The sequence below is a fragment of the Rhinopithecus bieti genome, unplaced genomic scaffold (genome assembly GCF_001698545.2).
Source record: "Rhinopithecus bieti isolate Rb0 unplaced genomic scaffold, ASM169854v2 scaffold_5341, whole genome shotgun sequence".
In the NCBI taxonomy this organism is placed as follows: Eukaryota; Metazoa; Chordata; class Mammalia; order Primates; family Cercopithecidae; genus Rhinopithecus; species Rhinopithecus bieti.
In genome coordinates this window covers 813183-821626 of record NW_016804835.1, presented here as the reverse complement: position 1 = coordinate 821626, position 8444 = coordinate 813183, and the positions used below count along the sequence as shown (strand labels likewise).

Here is an 8444-nt window from a genome sequence, read left to right as displayed (position 1 = left end):
ACTTTTAAAAGACTTCGCCGCCGGGGCTGCCTCGGAGTGTCCCGCGCGCTCTCGCTCGCTCTCGGCCACCCTCGCCGGGCCCCGCCGCGGCGCGCGCTGCACCCCGGGTCGGCCGCGCGGACCCTCACCTTGCACGGCCCGCTCCCCTCGCCCCTCCCCGCTCCCTGGCTCCCCGGGCTCCGCGCTCCCACCCCCACGCCCGCTCCTGCTCCTCGCCACAATCGCCGGGGTCTGGGCCGCTCAGCTGCCGCAGAGCCTCCTCGCCTTTCCCGAGCTCTCCGCAGCTCTCGGGGGAGCTTGAACGCGCGGGGAAGGCGAGCCGCACGGCCGGGGAGGGGCCGGACCGCGCGGCGGCCGTCGCGCCGGGCTGGGGCCCGCGATGGCGGGGGCCTGGGCTCCAGGTGGGGGCTCCTTTGCTCTGGGCAGGACTGCTCGCGGTCGTCGGCGCACGGGCCGGGTGCGGAGGATCACCTACGTGGTTTGCCAACCGGGCCCCGCTGGCAGCGGGCGCTTGCCCCTGAGCGGGCCCCCGCGTTCCGCGGACCTTCAACGTCGCGCTCAACGCCGGTACCCCAGGGCCGCAGCTCGGCGGCTGCGGCGCCCCAGGCCGGCCTCCCCGGGTCCCCACGGAGAGGACCCGGCGCACGAGCACCCCCCTAGCCTGGCGGCGCGGGCCCTGCAGGGCTCAGATGATCGCCGCCGCCGCCAGAGCCGGCGCGTCCCGCGGCCCCCGGCGGGCAGCTCCACCCCAAGCCGGGCGGCCACCCGGCAGCCGCCCCGTTCGCCAAACAAGGCAGGCAAGTTGTGCGCTCCAAGGTGCCGCAGGAGACCCAGAGCGGCGGGGGGGCCAGGCTGCAGGTTCACCAGAAGCAGCAGCTGCAGGGGTAAGCCCACACCCCCTTCCGCCCGCCAGCTTTGCGCGCGCCGCCCGCTGAGGGACCTGCGGGGTCAGGGCCACTCGGAGCCCGCGGTGGCCGGGGCGGTTGCGCGCGGTGGGTCGGCTTTCTCTCCCCGCCTCCGCCTGCGCTGAGCGCCGCGGGAAGAGCGGAGTGCGGGGAAGCCCAGGGACTTTTACTGACGTGAAACTCCGAGTGCATTGTTACCGAGCTGCGGGTAAACACAAAAGGCATTTCTGCCTGGGGCGTAACCTTCTGCGCGTTAACCCAACTGCTCCTAGAAGATGGGCGTAAACTTGAGGTCACTACAGTTTAATCCCTCAGCATCAATTAAACTGCAACTGAGTTTTAATTTTGGTCTAGCTAATGAAAAAAATGTTTCGAGGGCAGGCTATCCGTAAAGATCCAGCTCCTGTTCTGCGGCCTGGAACTTTTCAGTATCAGAGAAATCATGGGCTTGGGCTTCCTCGCACCTGTGGAGTCTGCTTTCCTGTGGTGGGGTATCTTGGTATTGATAAAAGTTTTGGTTGGAATGTTTCTGTTATTGGGCGCTCATAGTCTCTTCTCTTCGTGGGCCTCCTGTTTCCCCCAATTCGTCTCAGGTTGGGGTGTAGGGGAAAACTTGTTTTGCTTAATTGGCATGTTTTTTTTCAGGGGTGATACCAGGCCATGTGACCTCACTCCTTTTTGGACAGTTCTCTCTGAAACTCATTTCCAATTTAAAATGTTGGCCCAGGTAATAGAAAAAATAAATTTGGCGCTACTGTAATTTGGGGGTAAGAAAACCATTTGTTGGGCCCTTGTCCTCTCTTCTTGTATAGCCCTAGGTTATGCAGGCTTTTTGGTTCTCCCAGCATTCCCTGATATATGTATGGGCCTTGCCCCTCTGCTTGGGCAGCTTTGGGTTGGGCATCCAGGGTACCTGTTAGGACTCTGTCTCATCCAAAGGGTTGCAGAAGCTGGAGGCTGGCCTTTCTGGAACATGCTGGAAGCTTGGGTTCTTGGGAAGGGAGTCTTTCTGCTGCTGGACTCAGCGATCTTGCTTTGTTTCAGGGTCAATGTCTGTGGAGGGCGGTGCTGTCATGGCTGGAGTAAGGCCCCTGGCTCCCAGAGGTGCACCAAACGTAAGTTGCCATGTTCACAGTGGTCCTGCACAGTAGGCAAAGGGTGGGGGGTGTCCACATGGGGGCATCTCGCAAGGGCCACTTGAAAGGGCTCGGGGGAAGTTGAAGTCTGAAATACAATCCATCCATTACCTGCAGGCTTCATTACCACCTAGGAAGGGCTGGGTCAGGGTAGTGTTAGTATCAATGCCAGCAGCAATGCATTGCATTCAAGATTTCTCTGAACTCAACAGAGATATTCATCACTCTGGCACATCTGTGAATCAGGAGCTAGGAAAAAATTTCCATTTGAGGATATGCCATATGGCAGAACCAATGTAATTAATTTGAACATGATACGAACAAATGAAAGACATTTTTTACGGTGATGGCGGGAGGGGATTGGGGAGTAGAGGGCCCTGTTCTGGAGTAAAACAGCAATAGTTTTTATAGTTTCCTGAAAACAGCAACCAGAATCCTTCATCCTTGAGGCCTGATGGTTTTCTAGAGTGTGCTTCTCTGCTGCTCTTCAGAACTGATAGGTGGGGTTCTCTGCAGTGCTTCTGCAGTTCACATGCATGCCCAGCAGTGTTTTAAAAAAATGTGTTAATGATGCATATAGATTTGAGAACACTGGAAAATTTTTCTCCTATGCATTGTGAAGTTAAGGATCAGGTTAAATGTATTCTGAGGCTCTTCTTGACGAATTGATGCTATTGGGTGCTCATTGGACATAAAGGAGTCTTACCTTCCCCTCAGAAAAGTGAAGCATTCTTAGTTGTTCTTTGCATAGAGACCGAGGCATTCCTATGTGGATTGGAATTGTTCAAAATTTCTGATGCTTGGATTTTGAAATACAGGTGGATGAATTTAAAAAATTTCGGATACAGTCAATCTAGTGACCTTGTTTGTTGAAAAATGTCTTCCATCCTGAAGGAAACAGAAGGGCTTTGGCATAATGGCCTTACTTTTGTAAAAAGGTGAATGTCCACAGGTTTTATAATGTCTTATGATCAAGCAGTAATTACAGACATGAACAGCCTTCTGACTATCAAATTCAAACCACTAGATCAGAAACGCTCAGGGTTCTAGGCATTTTAGATTAAGTCATAATTTTTCACTTTTTAAGTTCTTAAATTATACTTGTCAGAAATGTATTAGCATTTGTTTAGAATTTAGCATTGCTCAGGCCAAATGCCATGCCCTCCCCTCCCCTCAGTAACTCATTCTGTCCAAAACCTGATATGGTATGGTTTGCCTGTAACATGGAGATAACTCATCCGTTACAGCACCAATGCAATGGGATATTGCTGTGTAAAGATTAAAAATACATTTAATCTTTATACTGGTGCAGTGACTCACGCCTGTAATCCCAGCACTTTGGGAGGCCGAGGCAGGCAGATCACTTGAGGTCAGAAGTTGGAGACCAGCCTGGCCAACATGGTGAAACCCTGTCTCCACTAAAAAATTAGCCAGTAGACCTGGTGCAGTGGCTCATGTCTGTAATCCCAGCACCTTGGGAGGCTGAGGCGGGTGGATCACTTGAGGAGTTAGAGATGAACCTGGGCAACATGGCAAAACCCCATCTCTACTAAAAATACAAAAAAATTAGCTGGGTGTGGTGGTGCGTGCCTGTAATCCCAGCTACTGGGGAGGCTGAGGCAGAAGAATCGCTTGAACCCAGGAGGTGAAGGTTGCAGTGAGCTGAGATCGCTCTACTGCACTCCAGCCTGGGTGACAATGACTCTGTCTCAAAAAAAAAAAAAAAAAAAGTATTACCCAGGCATGGTGGCGCATGCCTGTAATCCTAGCTACTCAGGAGTCTGAGTCAAGAGAATTGCCTGTACCTGGGTCGGGGAGGTTGCAGTGAGCAGAGATTGTGCTGGGCGGTGCAGAGACTCCATCTCAAGAAAAGAAAAGAATTCAGAGCAAGATTTTACAGATAGACAGAAGCTCCTTGATGCCTGTTGGAGAGAATGCTCTAAGGCTTTAATAAGTTTGCTTGGCAAATGATGCAGTTGAGTGCCCTCTCTGAAAAGAGGATAGGCCCCCATTTTCAGGTTGCCTGGGGATTCAGGGATCCAAAGATGTCCTAGAAGATCCCAAGATGCTCCAGGTCTCGGGGAATCACCTCATGGCTTCCAGCTTCTCCAGGCAAGAGAGGCAAAGACGTGTGTGTGCCTAGGTTTAGCTGGGTTTGCCCGCTGGTAAACCAGAGAGAGATCACAGAAGACTGCTGATCAGAAAAATCAGCGTTGAAGTTACTTACAGGGCTCTAGAGGAAGTTGCTGTGTTGGTTTAATCTTACGGTACCTACAACCAATGCTTCTAGCGTTTGGCTTAAGTTTTCCTACCAGCTTCTAGGAGGTAGCCCTTGGACAACACCAGGATCTATGTGACGTCACTTTCCTTTTCTGTGGTTCTCAGCGTTCAGAAGATTAGCCTTCCTGTACTTCCCAGTTTAACAAATGAATTTAGGTACAAATGCTAGAAACTTAATTCACAGCTTTCTTCAGAAATAATTGTGTTTTTAAAAGGCATGCTGGGGTAGGTCAGCATGCAATCCAAAATAATGTATCTCTGAGATGGATATTTAAAATAGGGGACTTACTTTGCATGTGTCTGGGAGATCCGGAGAGCTGAGAGAGCCTTCTACCTTCACATGGGACCACTGGGGCTACTGCTGATGCTGTAAACCTTGTGTCCATGGCTGAGTAGTGTGATGCCAGGAAAGACTCCTGGCTTTGGGGCCAGAAGACCTGAATTCAAATGCTGAAACCCTCACTGGCTATGTGGCCTCCGGGAATTCACTTGATCTGTCTGGCTTATATTTTCCCATTCAGAAATGCCTGTGCTAAAACCTTACCTTCTTTGTAGGATGGTTACACGTATCAAGATGAAAAAAATGGGTATGAAAGCCTTGATGAAACCAGAAAGATTAATATTAGAGATTAGTGTTGGATCAAGCCAAGTAAATTCTGTCTACTTTATCGATGACTTGGTTTTCTTCTGTTTGTGGTTTCTTTCTCTCACCTCCTTATTATGCTGAGATTGAACAATTACACTTGGGTATGGTTTATTACACATAAGAATACAAAAACCAATGATATGCCCACATGAAGTTCCCCCTTATAATAGTCGTCATAAAATGTGCATGTACATTTAAATGTATAACCCAGGATGTCTTCTAATTGTCATTACACATTGAAGATAATGAAGAATTTGAGTTTATGTAGGTCATGTCCAATTGATGCAAAAAAAATTTCTGTTTAAGCGATTGGAAGTGTTTACGTTGTTCAGTATTTGCCTAATCCAGTGAAGAAAATAAGGTATCCCTTTGAGCAAGTCTGGATTGTTTTTAGTTGATTGAAACCTAATTTAAATGGACCATGATCAAATGCTTCTGAAGACTAAAGACTTAGTGAACCTTAAATTGCAAATCAGAGAGATGTGAACAAGCAAGCGGCAGACCCACACAGGGGCAAAGAATAGATTCGTGCACTCACCAAGGTAGTCCTCCGTACTTTAGCCACCGAGTCACTATGTAGAGACGCCTGGTTGCATGTTAATGTTGCTTTTCCAGACACCCTTTGTGTGTGGATCCCTAGGAATTGAAATTATAGTGTGGGATGTGTCATTTTAGTTAATACTGGATGACGCTTGGTAGTGTTACCTGTTTTGAACGAAAGAGATGGAGAGATGGACCACATTTGTGCTCTTTCCAAGGAATTAACATTTAAAGGAAGGTTTTGTGAGTTAGGGACTTTGTCTTCCAAGTGGGGCATTAAACCCCTGATGTGTAACATTTTGCGTCCTATGATTTTGTAGTTTTTTTTTTTTTTCCTGTGCCCAAACTGAACCTCCCCTCATGCCCTCATTGGTTCTTCCAGTGTTTTCGCCCCCATCTCAGGGTAAGTGCAGGCCAGACAGAGACATTGCCGGTAGGCTCAGCTTTAATGAGAAAACTGGACATGGGAATAGGCAATACAAAAGAATGAAAGAGAGGAGAGTGAGGCTGGGCTGGCAGGGTTATGGGGTAGAGAGAAAAGAGATGATGGCAGATATGAATCCAAAGCGGGTGCCTGGCACGTTGCAGGCCTTCCATACACGCATGGATGGTTCTTTCATTTACTGTTTAGGTTTTACCATGTGCCAGGTTCTATGAATAGAGGAGAAACACAGCCAGCTATAGGGAGTGCAGGTCTGTTTTTACTCACTTAACTCATGGCACATCAAATGACTTGTTCTCTCCTTAGCAAGAAACAGAAAATCGATATTCCATTGCTTTTCCATTGGCATTCAGCCCATGCCTCTTTGGGGGGAAAACCCAACTCTAGACATTTTCCTTAAATTATATGCAAAGGAGACAGAGTCACATGTACCCTTGGTGCTCAGAGACGCAGTGGTGGATGGCATCCTCTAGGAGGGTGTGATGTGGCTGGAGTTCAGGTGACCTAGAGAACTCTCTCAGACTGTCCCCCATCCCTCTTGACTTGGCATCATGCTTGCCAAACTTGGGAGTCGAGCCCAGAGTGATTATATATTTTTTTGTGTGCCTGCTATGGCCATTGACAGCTGCTTTGCCAATAGATCTGCAGTGAGGTTTACCATGGCAACTGCTAGTAGGGCCACCCCAGCCCCCATGTGGGAGGGTCAGCTGGAGAATCTTGTTATGTGGCACAGACAACCTTGGTAAAGAGAGAGGAACCCACAGGTCAAGTTCACACTGGGTCAAGTATGTGTTCTCAAGGCTAGTTAAAATAAACATTTAGGAACCATAAATTCTACATTGTAATAGTGCTTAAACCTTCATGATGCAGCCCTCCTCCAGCCCGTGGGCCTGCTGAGCACACCGCCCGCTCCCTGCCTGCTCTGCTTTATCGGAGTTTTTGCTGCCTAGTGAACCCTTGACCTTTGGGAAGCCCAACTTGTTGAAAGGACCTTTGACAACCACAGGGTTTTGCTGTTTCTGACCCTGTTATTTGTTGTCTTGGATATTTCAGACATACCCAAACATGTTCGAGAGCTCAAATTAAATTTTCCTAAAGTGCAGATTTTGCTTCCCAGTCCTTCCTAGCAATGAATAGAGGTGACTTGGAGTGCGAGGGTTATGTCACCCCCCTTTTAATATAGACCAAGATCAGGTCTGGCAGAGAGGAGCTGCCGATGGGGTGGGGGTAACTTGTGTGGGTGCTGTGGAGCTTACAGAGAGCGTTTTCTTGATCTTGACACCCTGTGGGTGTCATTGAGGCAGGTATGCTTTATTACCCCTATTCCCAACAGTGGGGCAGTGCTCAGATGCCACTGCAGATCTTGTAGCTCTTCCTACTGCCCTGGGATTCCTGGACATCCAGTGCTGTGACATTCTTTCTTGAGGTCTTGGTCTGAAAACTGTCCTGACAGCCCTCAGTCATCTGGATTGGCTTCCACTGCCTAACTTCACTTCTTGATTTTCCAAGCTATGTGAATTTTCTCGGGCTTCTGTAACAAGTTCCACAAGCTGAGTGACTTAGAACAATAGAAATGTGTTGTCTCACAGTTCTACAGTCCAGAAATCCAATGTCAAAGTGTTGATGGGGTTGCTTCCTTCTGAAGGCAGTTCTAGGCGTCTCTCCTTGGTCTGTAGATGGCCGTCTCTTCCCTGTGTCTTTATACATTGTCTTCTGTGTGTGTCTGTGTCCAAATTTCCCCTTTTTATAAGGACATCAGTCACATTGGATTACCCCCCAACCCCCGCAATGATCTCATTTTGACTTGATTACCTCTGTAAAGAACCTGTCTCCAAAGGTGGTCACATTCTGAGGTACTTGGGGTTAGGACTTCAACACTTTTTTTTTGTTTTTGTAGGGGGAGTACAATTCAACTCATGATGTAAGCCCATGGATGCCTTGTGCATAGGCTGGAGAGATGGCTATTGAGAGTTGGCTCATTCTGGGGGCACTTGGGAACGCTAGCAGCTGACCCAAGGATGGGTGGGCGGGACTTTGACTGGGCCCCTGCCGAACAGTCTGTGACTGTGAATCTAATTCGGTTACTTTTCTATTGCAGCAGCTCTGGCTGCTCCAGGGGGTGATAGGAGAGATGAGGAATTGGCCACAGGTAATTTTGGTGATGCCTCTGGCCATTTTTACTGGGGCTCTTTTAAAGAGATTCTAGATTAGTGTTTCTTACACGTGAATGTCCAGCGGGACCACTGGAAGGGTTTGTTAAAAATGTTAAAACTTGTTGAATTCAACAAATTGAATCAAAATCTTTGGAGGTTTTTAACAAGCATCCCAAGTTATGCTGATGGAGGTGGCCCACAGTTTGAGAAACTGATCCAGAAGGAACTCAATCCTGGGCAATATTTATGACCCTTTATGTGGGAATTTAAAGGCCAACCTCAACGCTTAACAATTTAGAGAAACCTCTCAAGGCAGGAACCCTCTAAACATTGGGATAGCTT

At 48.8% G+C, this 8444-nt stretch overlaps 1 protein-coding gene across 6 annotated transcripts in view; it reads left to right on the top strand.

Moving 5' to 3' along the window:
• The first annotated feature begins 671 nt into the window (after nt 1–671).
• Nucleotides 672–8444, top strand: part of LTBP1 (latent transforming growth factor beta binding protein 1) — a 456087-nt gene continuing 448314 nt past the window's right edge. For 5 of the 6 annotated variants that reach the window (XM_017870629.1, XM_017870628.1, XM_017870625.1 and 2 more), the window contains exons 1-2: nt 672–884; nt 1950–2020. The gene's annotated coding sequence lies outside the window, so the exon portion shown is untranslated. Of the gene's footprint in view, nt 885–1550; nt 1633–1949; nt 2021–8444 lie in introns of all 6 variants that reach the window. The other variant, XM_017870624.1, reaches the window with a different exon arrangement.